Source organism: Gorilla gorilla, chromosome 16 (assembly GCF_029281585.2).
Source record: "Gorilla gorilla gorilla isolate KB3781 chromosome 16, NHGRI_mGorGor1-v2.1_pri, whole genome shotgun sequence".
In the NCBI taxonomy this organism is placed as follows: Eukaryota; Metazoa; Chordata; class Mammalia; order Primates; family Hominidae; genus Gorilla; species Gorilla gorilla.
The window spans coordinates 10,209,037-10,231,877 of NC_073240.2; positions in this window are offsets into that span (position 1 = coordinate 10,209,037).

Consider the following 22,841-nt stretch of genomic DNA (forward strand, 5'->3'; position numbering starts at 1 on the left):
AGTGCACTGGAACGGAATGGAATGGAATGGAATGGAATGGAATGGAACGGAATGTACCCGAGAAGCACGGAATGGAATGGAATGGAATGGAATGGAATGGAATGGAATGGAATGTACCGGAGTGGAGTGGAGTGGAATGGAGTGGAGTGGAGTGGAGTGGAGTGGAATGGAATGGAATGGAATGGAATGGAATGGAATGGAATGGACACCAGTAGAATGGAATGGAATGGAATGGAATGGAATGGAATGGAATGGAATGGAATTCAATGGAATGGAATGGAATGGAATGGAATTCAATGGAATGGAATGGAATGGAATGGAATGGAATTCAATGGAATGGAATGGAATGGAATGGAATGGAATGGAATGGAATGGAATTCAATGGAATGGAATGGAGTGGAATGGAATGGAATCGAATTGAATTGAATGGAATCGAATGGAATCAAATGGGATCGAATGGAATGGAATGGAATAGAATGGAATCAACCCGAGTAGAACGGAATGGAATGGAATGGAATGGAATGGGATGGAATGGAATGGAATGGAATGGAATGGAATTCAATGGAATGGAATGGAATGGAATGGAATGGAATGGAATGGAATAGAATTCAATGGAATGGAATGGAACAGAATGGAATTCAATGGAATGGAATGGAATGGAATGGAATGGAATTCAATGGAATGGAATGGAATGGAATGGAATGGAATGGAATTCCATGGAATGGAATGGAATGGAATGGAATGGAATGGAATGGAATGGAATGGAATAGAATGGAATCAACCCGAGTAGAACGGAATGGAATGGAATGGAATGTAATGTAATGGAATGGAATGGAATGGAATGGAATGGAATGGAATGTACCAAAGTAGAACGGAATGGAATGGAATGGAATGGATTGGAATGGAATGGAATGGAATGGAATGGAATGGAATGTAACCGAGTAGAACGGAATGGAATGTAATTGAATGGAATGTAACCGAGTTGAACGGAACGGAATGGAATGGAATGGAATGGAATGGAATGGAATGGAATGGAATGGAATGGAATGGAATTGATTGCAATGCAATGCAATGGAATGCAATGGAATGGAAAGGAATGGAATGGAATGGAATGGAATCTACCCGAGTAGAACGGAATGGAATGGAATTGAATGGAATGTAACCGAGTAGAACGGAACGGAATGGAATGGAATGGAATGGAATGCAATGGAATGGAATGGAATGGAATGGAATGGAATGGAATGGAATGGAATGGAACGGAATGGACACCAGTAGAATGGAATGGAATGGAATGGAATGGAATGGAATGGAAAGGAATGGAATGGAATCTACCCGAGTAGAACGGAATGGAACGGAATGGAATGGAATGGAATGGACAGGAGCAGAACGGAATGGAATGCAATGGAATGGAATGGAATGTACCCGAGCAGAACGGAATGGAATGAAATGGAAATGGAAAGGGAATGGAAATGGAACGGGAATGGAAATGGAACGGGAACGGAAATGGAACGGGAATGGAAATGGAATGGGAACGGAAACGGAACGAGAACGGAAATGGAACGGGAACGGAAACGGAACGGGAACGGAAATGGAACGGGAATGGTAACGGAACGGGAATGGAAATGGAACGGGAATGGAAAAGGAACGGGAATGGAAATGGATCGGGAATGGAAATGGAACGGGAATGGTAATGGAACTGGAATGGAAATGGAACGGGAATGGAAAAGAAACGGGAATGGAAATGGAATGGGAATGGAAATGGAATGGGAATGGAAATGGAATGGAATGGAATGGAATGGAATGGAATGGAATGGAATGTACCGGAGTGGAGTGGAGTGGAGTGGAGTGGAGTAGAGTGCACTGGAACGGAATGGAATGGAATGGAACGGAACGGAATGTACCCGAGAAGCACGGAATGGAATGGAATGGAATGGAATGGAATGGAATGGAATGGAATGTACCGGAGTGGAGTGGAGTGGAATGGAGTGGAGTGGAGTGGAGTGGAGTGGAATGGAATGGAATGGAATGGAATGGAATGGAATGGAATGCAATGGAATGCAATGGAATGGAAAGGAATGGAATAGAATGGAATGGAATGGAATGGAATGGAATGGACACCAGTAGAATGGAATGGAATGGAATGGAATGGAATGGAATGGAATGGAATGGAATGGAATGGAATGGAATGGATTGGAATGGAATGGAATTCAATGGAATGGAATGGAATGGAATGGAATTCTATGGAATGGAATGGAGTGGAATCGAATGGAATCGAATGGAATCGAATGGAATGGAATGGAATAGAATGGAATCAACCCGAGTAGAACGGAACGGAACACAACGGAACGGAACGGAACGCAACAGAACGGAACGGAACGGAACGGAATGGAACGGAATGGAATGGAATGGAACGGAATTCAGTGGAATGGAATGGAATGGAATGGAATTCTATGGAATGGAATGGAATGGAATGGAATGGAATTCCATGGAATGGAATGGAATTCCATGGAATGGAATGGAATGGAATGGAATGGAATGGAATTCAATGGAATGGAATGGAGTGGAATGGAATGGAATCGAATGGAATTGAATGGAATCGAATGGAATCAAATGGGATCGAATGGAATGGAATGGAATAGAATGGAATCAACCCGAGTAGAACGGAATGGAATGGAATGGAATGGAATGGGATGGAATGGAATGGAATGGAATGGAATGGAATGGAATGGGATGGAAAGGAATGGAATGGAATGGAATGGAATGGAATTCAATGGAATGGAATGGAACGGAATGGAATTCAATGGAATGGAATGGAATGGAATGGAATGGAATTCAATGGAATGGAATGGAATGGAATGGAATGGAATGGAATGGAATGGAATGGAATGGAATGGAATGGAATTGCATGGAATGGAATGGAATGGAATGGAATTCTATGGAATGGAATGGAATGGAATCGAATGGAATGGAATGGAATGGAATCGAATGGAATGGAATGGAATGGAATAGAATGGAATCAACCTGAGTAGAACGGAATGGAATGGAATGGAATGGAATGGAATGGAATGGAATGGAATGGAATGGAATGTACCAAAGTAGAACGGAATGGAATGGAATGGAATGGAATGGAATGGAATGGAATGGAATGGAATGGAATGTACCCGAGTAGAACAGAATGGAATGGAATGGAATGGATTGGAATGGAATGGAATGGAATGGAATGGAATTCCATGGAATGGAATGGAATGGAATGGAATTCCATGGAATGGAATGGAATGGAATTGAATGGAATGGAATGGAATTCCATGGAATGGAATGGAATGGAATGGAATGGAATGGAATGGAATGGAATGGAATGGAATGGAATGGAATGGAATGTACCGGAGTGGAGTCGAGTGGAGTGGAGTGGAGTAGAGTGCACTGGAACGGAATGGAATGGAATGGAATGGAATGGAACGGAACGGAATGTACCCGAGAATCACGGAATGGAATGGAATGGAATGGAATGGAATGGAATGGAATGGAATGTACCGGAGTGGAGTGGAGTGGAATGGAGTGGAGTGGAGTGGAGTGGAGTGGAATGGAATGGAATGGAATGGAATGGAATGGAATGGAATGGACACCAGTAGAATGGAATGGAATGGAATGGAATGGAATGGAATGGAATGGAATGGAATTCAATGGAATGGAATGGAATGGAATGGAATTCAATGGAATGGAATGGAATGGAATGGAATGGAATTCAATGGAATGGAATGGAATGGAATGGAATGGAATGGAATGGAATGGAATTCAATGGAATGGAATGGAGTGGAATGGAATGGAATCGAATTGAATTGAATGGAATCGAATGGAATCAAATGGGATCGAATGGAATGGAATGGAATAGAATGGAATCAACCCGAGTAGAACGGAATGGAATGGAATGGAATGGAATGGGATGGAATGGAATGGAATGGAATGGAATGGAATTCAATGGAATGGAATGGAATGGAATGGAATGGAATGGAATGGAATAGAATTCAATGGAATGGAATGGAACAGAATGGAATTCAATGGAATGGAATGGAATGGAATGGAATGGAATTCAATGGAATGGAATGGAATGGAATGGAATGGAATGGAATGGAATTCCATGGAATGGAATGGAATGGAATGGAATGGAATGGAATGGAATGGAATGGAATAGAATGGAATCAACCCGAGTAGAACGGAATGGAATGGAATGGAATGTAATGTAATGGAATGGAATGGAATGGAATGGAATGGAATGGAATGTACCAAAGTAGAACGGAATGGAATGGAATGGAATGGATTGGAATGGAATGGAATGGAATGGAATGGAATGGAATGTAACCGAGTAGAACGGAATGGAATGTAATTGAATGGAATGTAACCGAGTTGAACGGAACGGAATGGAATGTAATGGAATGGAATGGAATGGAATGGAATGGAATGGAATGGAATGGAATTGAGTGCAATGCAATGCAATGGAATGCAATGGAATGGAAAGGAATGGAATGGAATGGAATGGAATCTACCCGAGTAGAACGGAATGGAATGGAATTGAATGGAATGTAACCGAGTAGAACGGAACGGAATGGAATGGAATGGAATGGAATGGAATGGAATGCAATGGAATGGAATGGAATGGAATGGAATGGAATGGAATGGAATGGAATGGACACCAGTAGAATGGAATGGAATGGAATGGAATGGAATGGAATGGAAAGGAATGGAATGGAATCTACCCGAGTAGAACGGAATGGAACGGAATGGAATGGAATGGAATGGACAGGAGCAGAACGGAATGGAATGCAATGGAATGGAATGGAATGTACCCGAGCAGAACGGAATGGAATGAAATGGAAATGGAAAGGGAATGGAAATGGAACGGGAATGGAAATGGAACGGGAACGGAAATGGAACGGGAATGGAAATGGAATGGGAACGGAAACGGAACGAGAACGGAAATGGAACGGGAACGGAAACGGAACGGGAACGGAAATGGAACGGGAATGGTAACGGAACGGGAATGGAAATGGAACGGGAATGGAAAAGGAACGGGAATGGAAATGGATCGGGAATGGAAATGGAACGGGAATGGTAATGGAACTGGAATGGAAATGGAACGGGAATGGAAAAGAAACGGGAATGGAAATGGAATGGGAATGGAAATGGAATGGGAATGGAAATGGAATGGAATGGAATGGAATGGAATGGAATGGAATGTACCGGAGTGGAGTGGAGTGGAGTGGAGTGGAGTAGAGTGCACTGGAACGGAATGGAATGGAATGGAACGGAACGGAATGTACCCGAGAAGCACGGAATGGAATGGAATGGAATGGAATGGAATGGAATGGAATGGAATGTACCGGAGTGGAGTGGAGTGGAATGGAGTGGAGTGGAGTGGAGTGGAGTGGAATGGAATGGAATGGAATGGAATGGAATGGAATGGAATGCAATGGAATGCAATGGAATGGAAAGGAATGGAATAGAATGGAATGGAATGGAATGGAATGGAATGGACACCAGTAGAATGGAATGGAATGGAATGGAATGGAATGGAATGGAATGGAATGGAATGGAATGGAATGGAATGGAATGGGTTGGAATGGAATGGAATTCAATGGAATGGAATGGAATGGAATGGAATTCTATGGAATGGAATGGAGTGGAATCGAATGGAATCGAATGGAATCGAATGGAATGGAATGGAATAGAATGGAATCAACCCGAGTAGAACGGAACGGAACACAACGGAACGGAACGGAACGCAACAGAACGGAACGGAACGGAACGGAATGGAACGGAATGGAATGGAATGGAACGGAATTCAGTGGAATGGAATGGAATGGAATGGTATTCTATGGAATGGAATGGAATGGAATGGAATGGAATTCCATGGAATGGAATGGAATTCCATGGAATGGAATGGAATGGAATGGAATGGAATGGAATTCAATGGAATGGAATGGAGTGGAATGGAATGGAATCGAATGGAATTGAATGGAATCGAATGGAATCAAATGGGATCGAATGGAATGGAATGGAATAGAATGGAATCAACCCGAGTAGAACGGAATGGAATGGAATGGAATGGAATGGGATGGAATGGAATGGAATGGAATGGAATGGAATGGAATGGGATGGAAAGGAATGGAATGGAATGGAATGGAATGGAATTCAATGGAATGGAATGGAACGGAATGGAATTCAATGGAATGGAATGGAATGGAATGGAATGGAATTCAATGGAATGGAATGGAATGGAATGGAATGGAATGGAATGGAATGGAATGGAATGGAATGGAATTGCATGGAATGGAATGGAATGGAATGGAATTCTATGGAATGGAATGGAATGGAATCGAATGGAATGGAATGGAATGGAATCGAATGGAATGGAATGGAATGGAATAGAATGGAATCAACCTGAGTAGAACGGAATGGAATGGAATGGAATGGAATGGAATGGAATGGAATGGAATGGAATGGAATGTACCAAAGTAGAACGGAATGGAATGGAATGGAATGGAATGGAATGGAATGGAATGGAATGGAATGTACCCGAGTAGAACAGAATGGAATGGAATGGAATGGATTGGAATGGAATGGAATGGAATGGAATGGAATTCAATGGAATGGAATGGAATGGAATGGAATTCCATGGAATGGAATGGAATGGAATTCCATGGAATGGAATGGAATGGAATGGAATGGAATGGAATTCCATGGAATGGAATGGAATTCAATGGAATGGAATGGAATGGATTGGAATGGAATGGAATAGAATGGAATCAACCCGAGTAGAACGGAACGGAACACAACGGAACGGAACGGAACGCAACGGAACGGAACGGAATGGAAAGGAAAGGAATGGACTGGAATGGAACGGAATTCAATGGAATGGAATGGAATGGAATGGAATTCTATGGAATGGAATGGAATGGAATGGAATGGAACGGAATTCAATGAAATGGAATGGAATGGAATGGAATGGAATGGAATTCTATGGAATGGAATGGAATGGAATGGAATGGAATGGAATGGAATTCTATGGAATGGAATGGAATGGAATGGAATGGAATGGAATGGAACGGAATTCAATGGAATGGAATGGAATGGAACGGAATGGAATGGAATGGAATGGAATTCAATGGAATGGAAAGGAATGGAATGGAATGGAATGGAATTCAATGGAATGGAATGGAATGGAATGGAACGGAATGGAATTCAATGGAATGGAATGGAATGGCAACGAATGGAATCGAAAGCAATCGAATGGAATCGATTGGAATCGAATGGAATCGAATGGAATGGAATGGAATAGAATGGAATCAACCTGAGTAGAACGGAACGGCACGCAACGGAACGGAACGGAACGGAACGGGACGGAACGGAAGGGAATGGAATGGAATGGAACGGAATTCAATGGAATGGAATGGAATGGAATGGAATGGAATGGAATGGAATGGAATGGAATGGAATAGAATGGAATCAACCCGAGTAGAACGGAACGGAACGCAACGGAACGGAACGGAACGCAACGGAACGGAACGGAACGGAACGGAAAGGAACGGAATGGAATGGAATGGAAAGGAACGGAATTCAATGGAATGGAATGGAATGGAATGGAATTCTATGGAATGGAATGGAATTCAATGGAATGGAATGGAATGGAATGGAATGGAATGGAATGGAATGGAATGGAATGGAATTCAATGGAATGGAATGGAATGGAATGGAATGGAATTCTATGGAATGGAATGGAATGGAATGGAATGGAATGGAACGGAATTCTATGGAATGGAATGGAATGGAATGGAATGGAATGCAATGGAATGGAATGGAATGGAATTCAATGGAATGGAATGGAATGGAATGGAATGGAATGGAATGGAATGGAATGGAATTCAAAGGAATGGAATGGAATGGAATGGAATGGAATGGAATTCAATGGAATGGAATGGAGTGGAATGGAATGGAATCGAATGGAATTGAATGGAATCGAATGGAATCAAATGGGATCGAATGGAATGGAATGGAATAGAATGGAATCAACCCGAGTAGAACGGAATGGAATGGAATGGAATGGAATGGGATGGAATGGAATGGAATGGAATGGAATGGAATGGAATGGGATGGAAAGGAATGGAATGGAATGGAATGGAATGGAATTCAATGGAATGGAATGGAACGGAATGGAATTCAATGGAATGGAATGGAATGGAATGGAATGGAATTCAATGGAATGGAATGGAATGGAATGGAATGGAATGGAATGGAATGGAATGGAATGGAATTGCATGGAATGGAATGGAATGGAATGGAATTCTATGGAATGGAATGGAATGGAATCGAATGGAATGGAATGGAATGGAATCGAATGGAATGGAATGGAATGGAATAGAATGGAATCAACCTGAGTAGAACGGAATGGAATGGAATGGAATGGAATGGAATGGAATTCTATGGAATGGAATGGAATGGAATCGAATGGAATGGAATGGAATGGAATCGAATGGAATGGAATGGAATGGAATAGAATGGAATCAACCTGAGTAGAACGGAACGGCACGCAACGGAACGGAACGGAACGGAACGGGACGGAACGGAAGGGAATGGAATGGAATGGAACGGAATTCAATGGAATGGAATGGAATGGAATGGAATGGAATGGAATGGAATGGAATGGAATGGAATAGAATGGAATCAACCCGAGTAGAACGGAACGGAACGCAACGGAACGGAACGGAACGCAACGGAACGGAACGGAACGGAACGGAAAGGAACGGAATGGAATGGAATGGAAAGGAACGGAATTCAATGGAATGGAATGGAATGGAATGGAATTCTATGGAATGGAATGGAATTCAATGGAATGGAATGGAATGGAATGGAATGGAATGGAATGGAATGGAATGGAATTCAATGGAATGGAATGGAATGGAATGGAATGGAATTCTATGGAATGGAATGGAATGGAATGGAATGGAATGGAACGGAATTCTATGGAATGGAATGGAATGGAATGGAATGGAATGCAATGGAATGGAATGGAATGGAATTCCATGGAATGGAATGGAATTCCATGGAATGGAATGGAATGGAATGGAATGGAATGGAATGGAATGGAATGGAATGGAATTCAAAGGAATGGAAAGGAATGGAATGGAATGGAATGGAATTCAATGGAATGGAATGGAATGGAATGGAACGGAATGGAATTCAACGGAATGGAACGGAATGGCAACTAATGGAATCGAATGCAATCGAATTGAATCGATTGGAATCGAATGGAATCGAATGGAATGGAATGGAATAGAATGGAATCAATCTCAGTAGAACGGAACGGCACGCAACGGAACGGAACGGAACGGAACGGGACGGAACGGAAGGGAATGGAATGGAATGGAACGGAATTCAATGGAATGGAATGGAATGGAATGGAATGGAATGGAATGGAATGGAATGGAATAGAATGGAATCAACCCGAGTAGAACGGAATGGAACGCAACGGAACGGAACGGAACGCAACGGAACGGAACGGAACGGAACGGAACGGAATGGAATGGAATGGAAAGGAACGGAATTCAATGGAATGGAATGGAATGGAATGGAATGGAATGGAATGGAATGGAATGGAATGGAATTCAATGGAATGGAATGGAATGGAATGGAATGGAATGGAATGGAATTCAATGGAATGGAATGGAATTCAATGGAATGGAATGGAATGGAATGGAATGGAATGGAATGGAATGGAATGGAATCGAATGGAATCGAATGGAATCGAATGGAATCGAATGGAATCGAATGGAATCGAATGGAATAGAATGCAAACCCGAGTAGAATGGAATGGAATGGAATGGAAAGGAATGGAATGGAATGGAATGGAATGGAATGGAATGGAATAGAATGGAATGGAATGGAATGGAATGGAATTCAAATGGAATGGAATGGAATGGAATTCTATGGAATGGAATGGAGTGGAATCGAATGGAATCGAATGGAATCGAATGGGATCGAATGGAATGGAATGGAATAGAATGGAATCAACCCGAGTAGAACGGAGCGGAACGCAACGGATCGGAACGGAACGGAACGGAACGGAAAGGAATGGAATGGAATGGAATGGAACGGAATTCAAAGGAATGGAATGGAACAGAATGGAATTCAATGGAATGGAAAGGAATGGAATGGAATGGAATTCAATGGAATGGAATGGAATGGAATGGAATGGAATGGAATGGAATGGAAGGGAATGGAATGGAATGGAATGGAATGGAATGGAATGGAATGGAATGGAATTCAATGGAATGGAATGGAATGGAATGGAATGGAATGGAATTCAATGGAATGGAATGGAATTCAATGGAATGGAATGGAATGGAATGGAATTCAATGGAATGGAATGGAATGGAATGGAATTCTATGGAATGGAATGGAATGGAATGGAATTCTATGGAATGGAATGGAGTGGAATCGAATGGAATCGAATGGAATCAAATGGAATGGAATGGAATAGAATGGAATTAACCCGAGTAGAACGGAACGGAACGCAACGGAACGGAACGGAACGGAACGGGACGGAACGGAACGGAATGGAATGGAATGGAACGGAATTCCATGGAATGGAATGGAATGGAATGGAATTCAATGGAATGGAATGGAGTGGAATGGAATGGAATGGAATTTAATGGAATGGAATGGAATGGAATGGAATGGAATGGAATGGAATGGAATGGAATTCAATGGAATGGAATGGAATGGATTGGAATGGAATGGAATAGAATGGAATCAACCCGAGTAGAACGGAACGGAACACAACGGAACGGAACGGAACGCAACGGAACGGAACGGAACGGAACGGAACGGAATGGAATGGAATGGAATGGAATTCAATGGAATGGAATGGAATGGAATGGAATTCTATGGAATGGAATGGAATGGAATGGAATGGAATGGAATGGAATGGAATGGAATGGAATGGAATGGAATCTACCCGGGTAGAATGGAATGGAACGGAATGGAATGGAATGGAATGGACAGGAGCAGAACGGAATGGAATGAAATGGAAATGGAAAGGGAATGGAAATGGAACGGGAATGGAAATGGAACGGGAACGGAAATGGAACGGGAATGGAAATGGAACGGGAACGGAAACGGAACGAGAACGGAAATGGAACGGGAACGGAAACGGAACGGGAACGGAAATGGAACGGGAATGGTAACGGAACGGGAATGGAAATGGAACGGGAATGGAAAAGGAAAGGGAATGGAAATGGATCGGGAATGGAAATGGAACGGGAATGGTAATGGAACTGGAATGGAAATGGAACGGGAATGGAAAAGAAACGGGAATGGAAATGGAACGGGAATGGAAATGGAATGGGAATGGAAATGGAATGGAATGGAATGGAATGGAATGGAATGGAATGGAATGGAATGTACCGGAGTGGAGTGGAGTGGAGTGGAGTGGAGTAGAGTGCACTGGAACGGAATGGAATGGAATGGAATGGAATGGAACGGAACGGAATGTACCCGAGAAGCACGGAATGGAATGGAATGGAATGGAATGGAATGGAATGGAATGGAATGTACCAGAGTGGAGTGGAGTGGAATGGAATGGAGTGGAGTGGAGTGGAGTGGAATGGAATGGAATGGAATGGAATGGAATGGAATGGAATGGAATGGAATGCAATGGAATGCAATGGAATGGAAAGGAATGGAATGGAATGGAATGGAATGGAATGGACACCAGTAGAATGGAATGGAATGGAATGGAATGCAATTGAATGGAATGGAATGGAATGGAATGGAATTCAATGGAATGGAATGGAATGGAATGGAATTCAATGGAATGGAATGGAATGGAATGGAATTCAATGGAATAGAATGGAATGGAATGGAATTCTATGGAATGGAATGGAGTGGAATCGAATGGAATCGAATGGAATCGAATGGAATGGAATGGAATAGAATGGAATCAACCCGAGTAGAACGGAACGGAACGCAACGGAACGGAACGGAACGGAACGGGACGGAACGGAACGGAATGGAATGGAATGGAACGGAATTCCACGGAATGGAATGGAATGGAATGGAATTCAATGGAATGGAATGGAATGGAATGGAATGGAATGGAATGGAATGGAATTCAATGGAATGGAATGGAATGGAATGGAATGGAATGGAATGGAATGGAATGGAATGGAATTCAATGGAATGGAATGGAATGGATTGGAATGGAATGGAATAGAATGGAATCAACCCGAGTAGAACGGAACGGAACACAACGGAACGGAACGGAACGCAACGGAACGGAACGGAACGGAACGGAACGGAATGGAATGGAATGGAACGGAATTCAGTGGAATGGAATGGAATGGAATGGAATTCTATGGAATGGAATGGAATGGAATGGAATGGAATTCCATGGAATGGAATGGAATGGAATGGAATGGAATGGAATGGAATGGAATTCAATGGAATGGAATGGAGTGGAATGGAATGGAATCGAATGGAATTGAATGGAATCGAATGGAATCAAATGGGATCGAATGGAATGGAATGGAATAGAATGGGATCAACCCGAGTAGAACGGAATGGAATGGAATGGAATGGAATGGGATGGAATGGAATGGAATGGAATGGAATGGAATGGGATGGGATGGAATGGAATGGAATGGAATGGAATGGAATTCAATGGAATGGAATGGAACGGAATGGAATTCAATGGAATGGAATGGAATGGAATGGAATGGAATGGAATGGAATGGAATGGAATAGAATGGAATGGAATGGAATGGAATGGAATGGAATTCCATGGAATGGAATGGAATGGAATCGAATGGAATGGAATGGAATGGAATGGAATGGAATGGAATGGAATAGAATGGAATCAACCTGAGTAGAACGGAATGGAATGGAATGGAATGTAATGGAATGGAATGGAATGGAATGGAATTGAATGGAATGTACCAAAGTAGAACGGAATGGAATGGAATGGAATGGAATGGAATGGAATGGAATGGAATGGAATGGAATGTACCCGAGTAGAACGGAATGGAATGGAATGGAATGGATTGGAATGGAATGGAATGCAATGGAATGGAATGTAACCGAGTAGAACGGAATGGAATGTAATTGAATGGAATGTAACCGAGTTGAACGGAACGGAATGGAATGGAATGGAATGGAATGGAATGGAATGGAATGGAATGGAATTCAATGGAATGGAATGGAATGGAATCGAATGGAATGGAATGGAATGGAATGGAATGGAATGGAATGGAATGGAATAGAATGGAATCAACCCGAGTAGAACGGAATGGAATGGAATGCAATGGAATGGAATGGAATGGAATGGAATGGAATGGAATGGAATGGAATGGAATGTACCAAAGTAGAACGGAATGGAATGGAATGGAATGGAATGGAATGGAATGGAATGGAATGGAATGGAATTGAGTGCAATGCAATGCAATGGAATGCAATGGAATGGAAAGGAATGGAATGGAATGGAATGGAATCTACCCGAGTAGAACGGAATGGAATGGAATTGAATGGAATGTAACCGAGTACAACGGAACGGAATGGAATGGAATGGAATGGAATGGAATGCAATGGAATGGAATGGAATGGAATGGAATGGAATGGAATGGAATGGAATGGAATGGAATGGACACCAGTAGAATGGAATGGAATGGAATGTAATGGAATGCAATGGAATGGAATGGAATGGAATGGAATCTACCCGAGTAGAACGGAATGGAACGGAATGGAATGGAATGGAATGGACAGGAGCAGAACGGAATGGAATGCAATGGAATGGAATGGAATGTACCCGAGCAGAACGGAATGGAATGAAATGGAAATGGAAAGGGAATGGAAATGGAACGGGAATGGAAATGGAACGGGAACGGAAATGGAACGGGAACGGAAATGGAACGGGAACGGAAACGGAACGAGAACGGAAACGGAACGGGAACGGAAACGGAACGGGAACGGAAATGGAACGGGAATGGTAACGGAACGGGAATGGAAATGGAACGGGAATGGAAAAGGAACGGGAATGGAAATGGATCGGGAATGGAAATGGAACGGGAATGGTAATGGAACTGGAATGGAAATGGAACGGGAATGGAAAAGAAACGGGAATGGAAATGGAACGGGAATGGAAATGGAATGGGAATGGAAATGGAATGGAATGGAATGGAATGAAATGGAATGGAACGGAATGTACCGGAGTGGAGTGGAGTGGAGTGGAGTGGAGTGGAGTAGAGTGCACTGGAACGGAATGGAATGGAATGGAATGGAATGGAATGGAATTCCATGTAATGGAATGGAATGGAATGGAATGGAATGCAATGGAATGGAATTCAATGGAATGGAATGGAATGGATTGGAATGGAATGGAATAGAATGGAATCAAACCGAGTAGAACGGAACGGAACACAACGGAACGGAACGGAACGCAACGGAACGGAACGGAACGGAACGGAACGGAATGGAATGGAATGGAACGGAATTCAGTGGAATGGAATGGAATGGAATGGAATTCTATGGAATGGAATGGAATGGAATGGAATGGAATTCCATGGAATGGAATGGAATGGAATGGAATGGAATGGAATGGAATTCAATGGAATGGAATGGAGTGGAATGGAATGGAATCGAATGGAATTGAATGGAATCGAATGGAATCAAATGGGATCGAATGGAATGGAATGGAATAGAATGGGATCAACCCGAGTAGAACGGAATGGAATGGAATGGAATGGAATGGGATGGAATGGATTGGAATGGAATGGAATGGAATGGGATGGAATGGAATGGAATGGAATGGAATGGAATGGAATTCAATGGAATGGAATGGAACGGAATGGAATTCAATGGAATGCAATGGAATGGAATGGAATGGAATGGAATGGAATGGAATGGAATGGAATGGAATGGAATTCCATGGAATGGAATGGAATGGAATGGAATTCCATGGAATGGAATGGAATGGAATCGAATGGAATGGAATGGAATGGAATGGAATGGAATGGAATGGAATGGAATGGAATGGAATAGAATGGAATCAACCTGAGTAGAACGGAATGGAATGGAATGGAATGTAATGGAATGGAATGGAATGGAATGGAATTGAATGGAATGTACCAAAGTAGAACGGAATGGAATGGAATGGAATGGAATGGAATGGAATGGAATGGAATGGAATGGAATGGAATGGAATGGAATGTACCCGAGTAGAACGGAATGGAATGGAATGGAATGGATTGGAATGGAATGGAATGGAATGGAATGGAATGTAACCGAGTAGAACGGAATGGAATGTAATTGAATGGAATGTAACCGAGTTGAACGGAACGGAATGGAATGGAATGGAATGGAATGGAATGGAATGGAATGGAATGGACAGGAGCAGAACGGAATGGAATGCAATGGAATGGAATGGAATGTACCCGAGCAGAACGGAATGGAATGAAATGGAAATGGAAAGGGAATGGAAATGGAACGGGAATGGAAATGGAACGGGAACGGAAATGGAACGGGAATGGAAATGGAACGGGAACGGAAACGGAACGAGAACGGAAATGGAACGGGAACGGAAACGGAACGGGAACGGAAATGGAACGGGAATGGTAACGGAACGGGAATGGAAATGGAACGGGAATGGAAAAGGAAAGGGAATGGAAATGGATCGGGAATGGAAATGGAACGGGAATGGTAATGGAACTGGAATGGAAATGGAACGGGAATGGAAAAGAAACGGGAATGGAAATGGAACGGGAATGGAAATGGAATGGGAATGGAAATGGAATGGAATGGAATGGAATGGAATGGAATGGAATGGAATGGAATGGAATGTACCGGAGTGGAGTGGAGTGGAGTGGAGTGGAGTAGAGTGCACTGGAACGGAATGGAATGGAATGGAATGGAATGGAACGGAACGGAATGTACCCGAGAAGCACGGAATGGAATGGAATGGAATGGAATGGAATGGAATGGAATGGAATGGAATGTACCAGAGTGGAGTGGAGTGGAAAGGAGTGGAGTGGAGTGGAGTGGAGTGGAATGGAATGGAATGGAATGGAATGGAATGGAATGGAATGGAATGGAATGCAATGGAATGCAATGGAATGGAAAGGAATGGAATGGAATGGAATGGAATGGAATGGAATGGAATGGAATGGAATGGACACCAGTAGAATGGAATGGAATGGAATGGAATGGAATGGAATGGAATGGAATGGAATGGAATTCAATGGAATGGAATGGAATGGAATGGAATTCAATGGAATGGAATGGAATGGAATGGAATTCAATGGAATGGAATGGAATGGAATGGAATTCTATGGAATGGAATGGAGTGGAATCGAATGGAATCGAATGGAATCGAATGGAATGGAATGGAATAGAATGGAATCAACCCGAGTAGAACGGAACGGAACGCAACGGAACGGAACGGAACGGGACGGAACGGAACGGAATGGAATGGAATGGAACGGAATTCAATGGAATGGAATGGAATGGAATGGAATGGAATGGAATGGAATGGAATTCAATGGAATGGAATGGAATGGAATGGAATGGAATGGAATGGAATGGAATGGAATGGAATTCAATGGAATGGAATGGAATGGATTGGAATGGAATGGAATAGAATGGAATCAACCCGAGTAGAACGGAACGGAACACAACGGAACGGAACGGAACGCAACGGAACGGAACGGAACGGAACGGAACGGAATGGAATGGAATGGAACGGAATTCAGTGGAATGGAATGGAATGGAATGGAATTCTATGGAATGGAATGGAATGGAATGGAATGGAATTCCATGGAATGGAATGGAATGGAATGGAATGGAATGGAATTCCATGGAATGGAATGGAATGGAATGGAATGGAATGGAATGGAATGGAATGAATTCAATGGAATGGAATGGAGTGGAATGGAATGGAATCGAATGGAATTGAATGGAATCGAATGGAATCAAATGGGATCGAATGGAATGGAATGGAATAGAATGGGATCAACCCGAGTAGAACGGAATGGAATGGAATGGAATGGAATGGGATGGAATGGAATGGAATGGAATGGAATGGAATGGGATGGAATTGAATGGAATGGAATGGAATGGAATGGAATTCAATGGAATGGAATGGAACGGAATGGAATTCAATGGAATGGAATGGAACGGAATGGAATTCAATGGAATGGAATGGAATGGAATGGAATGGAATGGAATGGAATGGAATGGAATGGAATGGAATTCCATGGAATGGAATGGAATGGAATGGAATTCCATGGAATGGAATGGAATGGAATGGAATTCCATGGAATGGAATGGAATGGAATCGAATGGAATGGAATGGAATGGAATGGAATGGAATGGAATAGAATGGAATCAACCTGAGTAGAACGGAATGGAATGGAATGGAATGTAATGGAATGGAATGGAATGGAATGGAATTGAATGGAATGTACCAAAGTAGAACGGAATGGAATGGAATGGAATGGAATGGAATGGAATGGAATGGAATGGAATGGAATGTACCCGAGTAGAACGGAATGGAATGGAATGGAATGGATTGGAATGGAATGGAATGGAATGGAATGGAATGTAACCGAGTAGAACGGAATGGAATGTAATTGAATGGAATGTAACCGAGTTGAACGGAACGGAATGGAATGGAATGGAATGGAATGGAATGGAATGGAATGGACACCAGTAGAATGGAATGGAATGGAATGGAATGGAATGGAATGGAATGGAATGGAATGGAATGGAATGGAATGGAATCTACCCGAGTAGAACGGAATGGAACGGAATGGAATGGAATGGAATGGACAGGAGCAGAACGGAATGGAATGCAATGGAATGGAATGGAATGTACCCGAGCAGAACGGAATGGAATGAAATGGAAATGGAAAGGGAATGGAAATGGAACGGGAATGGAAATGGAACGGGAACGGAAATGGAACGGGAATGGAAATGGAACGGGAACGGAAACGGAACGAGAACGGAAATGGAACGGGAACGGAAACGGAACGGGAACGGAAATGGAACGGGAATGGTAATGGAACGGGAATGGAAATGGAACGGGAATGGAAATGGAACGGGAATGGAAATGGATCGGGAATGGAAATGGAACGGGAATGGTAATGGAACTGGAATGGAAATGGAACGGGAAAGGTAATGGAACGGGAATGGAAATGGAACGGGAACGGAAACGGAACGAGAACGGAAATGGAACGGGAACGGAAACGGAACGGGAACGGAAATGGAACGGGAATGGAAATGGAATGGAATGGAATGGAATGGAATGTACCGGAGTGGAGTGGAGTGGAGTGGAGTGGAGTAGAGTGCACTGGAACGGAATGGAATGGAATGGAATGGAATGGAACGGAACGGAATGTACCCGAGAAGCACGGAATGGAATGGAATGGAAAGGAATGGAATGGAATGGAATGTACCGGAGTGGAGTGGAGTGGAATGGAGTGGAGTGGAGTGGAGTGGAGTGGAATGGAATGGAATGGAATGGAATGGAATGGAATGGAATGGAATGGAATGCAATGGAATGCAATGGAATGGAAAGGAGTGGAATGGAATGGAATGGAATGGAATGGAATGGAATGGAATGGACACCAGTAGAATGGAATGGAATGGAATGGAATGGAATGGAATGGAATGGAATGGAATTCAATGGAATGGAATGGAATGGAATGGAATTCAATGGAATGGAATGGAATGGAATGGAATTCAATGGAATGGAATGGAATGGAATGGAATTCTATGGAATGGAATGGAGTGGAATCGAATGGAATCGAATGGAATCGAATGGAATGGAATGGAATAGAATGGAATCAACCCGAGTAGAACGGAACGGAACGCAACGGAACGGAACGGAACGGAACGGGACGGAACAGAACGGAATGGAATGGAATGGAACGGAATTCCAAGGAATGGAATGGAATGGAATGGAATTCAATGGAATGGAATGGAATGGAATGGAATGGAATGGAATTCAATGGAATGGAATGGAATGGAATGGAATGGAATGGAATGGAATTCAATGGAATGGAATTCAATGGAATGGAATTCAATGGAATTCAATGGAATGGAATGCAATGGAATGGAATGGAATGGAATGGAATGGAATTCAATGGAATAGAATGGAATGGAATGGAATGGAAACGAATGGAATCGAATGGAATCGAATGGAATCGAATGGAATCGAATGGAATGGAATGGAATAGAATGGAATCAACCCGAGTAGAACGGAACGGAACGCAACGGAACGGAACGGAATGGAACGGGACGGAACGGAACGGAATGGAATGGAATGGAACGGAATTCAATTGAATGGAATGGAATGGAATGGAATTCAATGGAATGGAATGGAATGGAATGGAATGGAATTCAATGGAATGGAATGGAATGGAATGGAATGGAATGGAAGGGAATCAAATGGGATCGAATGGAATGGAATGGAATAGAATGGAATCAACCCGAGTAGAACGGAATGGAATGGAATGGAATGGAATGGGTTGGAATGGAATGGAATGGAATGGAATGGAATGGAATGGAATTCAATGGAATGGAATGGAATGGAATGGAATGGAATGGAATGGAATGGAATGGAATGGAATGGAATTCAATGGAATGGAATGGAACGGAATGGAATTCAATGGAATGGAATGGAATGGAATGCAATGGAATTCAATGGAATGGAATTCCATGGAATGGAATGGAATGGAATGGAATTCAATGGAATGGAATGGAATGGAATCGAATGGAATGGAATGGAATGGAATGGAATGGAATGGAATGGAATAGAATGGAATCAACCCGAGTAGAACGGAATGGAATGGAATGGAATGGAATGGAATGGAATGGAATGGAATGGAATGGAATGGAATGGAATGGAATGTACCAAAGTAGAACGGAATGGAATGGAATGGAATGGAATGGAATGGAATGGAATGGAATGGAATGGAATTGAGTGCAATGCAATGCAATGGAATGCAATGGAATGGAAAGGAATGGAATGGAATGGAATGGAATCTACCCGAGTAGAACGGAATGGAATGGAATTGAATGGAATGTAACCGAGTAGAACGGAACGGAATGGAATGGAATGGAATGGAATGGAATGCAATGGAATGGAATGGAATGGAATGGAATGGAATGGAATGGAATGGAATGGAATGGAATGGACACCAGTAGAATGGAATGGAATGGAATGGAATGGAATGGAATGGAATGGAATGGAATGGAATGGAATGGAATCTACCCGAGTAGAACGGAATGGAACGGAATGGAATGGAATGGAATGGACAGGAGCAGAACGGAATGGAATGCAATGGAATGGAATGGAATGTACCCGAGCAGAACGGAATGGAATGAAATGGAAATGGAAAGGGAATGGAAATGGAACGGGAATGGAAATGGAAAGGGAATGGAAATGGAACGGGAACGGAAATGGAACGGGAACGGAAATGGAACGGGAACGGAAACGGAACGAGAACGGAAATGGAACGGGAACGGAAACGGAACGGGAACGGAAATGGAACGGGAATGGTAACGGAACGGGAATGGAAATGAAACGGGAATGGAAAAGGAACGGGAATGGAAATGGATCGGGAATGGAAATGGAACGGGAATGGTAATGGAACTGGAATGGAAATGGAACGGGAATGGAAAATAAACGGGAATGGAAATGGAACGGGAATGGAAATGGAATGGGAATGGAAATGGAATGGAATGGAATGGAATGGAATGGAATGGAATGGAATGGAATGGAACGGAATGTACCGGAGTGGAGTGGAGTGGAGTGGAGTGGAGTAGAGTGCACTGGAACGGAATGGAATGGAATGGAATGGAATGGAACGGAACGGAATGTACCCGAGAAGCACGGAATGGAATGGAATGGAATGGAATGGAATGGAATGGAATGTACCGGAGTGGAGTGGAGTGGAATGGAGTGGAGTGGAGTGGAGTGGAGTGGAATGGAATGGAATGGAATGGAATGGAATGGAATGGAATGCAATGGAATGCAATGGAATGGAAAGGAATGGAATGGAATGGAATGGAATGGAATGGAATGGAACGGAATGGAATGGAATGGACACCAGTAGAATGGAATGGAATGGAATGGAATGGAATGGAATGGAATGGAATTCAATGGAATGGAATGGAATGGAATGGAATTCTATGGAATGGAATGGAGTGGAATCGAATGGAATCGAATGGAATCGAATGGAATGGAATGGAATAGAATGGAATCAACCCGAGTAGAACGGAACGGAACGCAACGGAACGGAACGGAACGGAACGGGACGGAACGGAACGGAATGGAATGGAATGGAACGGAATTCCATGGAATGGAATGGAATGGAATGGAATTCAATGGAATGGAATGGAATGGAATGGAATGGAATGGAATGGAATGGAATTCAATGGAATTCAATGGAATGGAATGGAATGGAATGGAATGGAATGGAATGGAATGGAATGGAATGGAATCTACCCGAGTAGAACGGAATGGAACGGAATGGAATGGAATGGAATGGACAGGAGCAGAACGGAATGGAATGCAATGGAATGGAATGGAATGTACCCGAGCAGAACGGAATGGAATGAAATGGAAATGGAAAGGGAATGGAAATGGAACGGGAATGGAAATGGAACGGGAACGGAAATGGAACGGGAATGGAAATGGAACGGGAACGGAAACGGAACGAGAACGGAAATGGAACGGGAACGGAAACGGAACGGGAACGGAAATGGAACGGGAATGGTAATGGAACGGGAATGGAAATGGAACGGGAATGGAAATGGAACGGGAATGGAAATGGATCGGGAATGGAAATGGAACGGGAATGGTAATGGAACTGGAATGGAAATGGAACGGGAATGGAAAAGAAACGGGAATGGAAATGGAACGGGAATGGAAATGGAATGGGAATGGAAATGGAACGGGAAAGGTAATGGAACGGGAATGGAAATGGAACGGGAACGGAAACGGAACGAGAACGGAAATGGAACGGGAACGGAAACGGAACGGGAACGGAAATGGAACGGGAATGGAAATGGAATGGAATGGAATGGAATGGAATGTACCGGAGTGGAGTGGAGTGGAGTGGAGTGGAGTAGAGTGCACTGGAACGGAATGGAATGGAATGGAATGGAATGGAACGGAACGGAATGTACCCGAGAAGCACGGAATGGAATGGAATGGAATGGAATGGAATGGAATGGAATGTACCGGAGTGGAGTGGAGTGGAATGGAGTGGAGTGGAGTGGAGTGGAGTGGAATGGAATGGAATGGAATGGAATGGAATGGAATGGAATGGAATGGAATGCAATGGAATGCAATGGAATGGAAAGGAGTGGAATGGAATGGAATGGAATGGAATGGAATGGAATGGAATGGACACCAGTAGAATGGAATGGAATGGAATGGAATGGAATGGAATGGAATGGAATGGAATTCAATGGAATGGAATGGAATGGAATGGAATTCAATGGAATGGAATGGAATGGAATGGAATTCAATGGAATGGAATGGAATGGAATGGAATTCTATGGAATGGAATGGAGTGGAATCGAATGGAATCGAATGGAATCGAATGGAATGGAATGGAATAGAATGGAATCAACCCGAGTAGAACGGAACGGAACGCAACGGAACGGAACGGAACGGAACGGGATGGAACAGAACGGAATGGAATGGAATGGAACGGAATTCCAAGGAATGGAATGGAATGGAATGGAATTCAATGGAATGGAATGGAATGGAATGGAATGGAATGGAATTC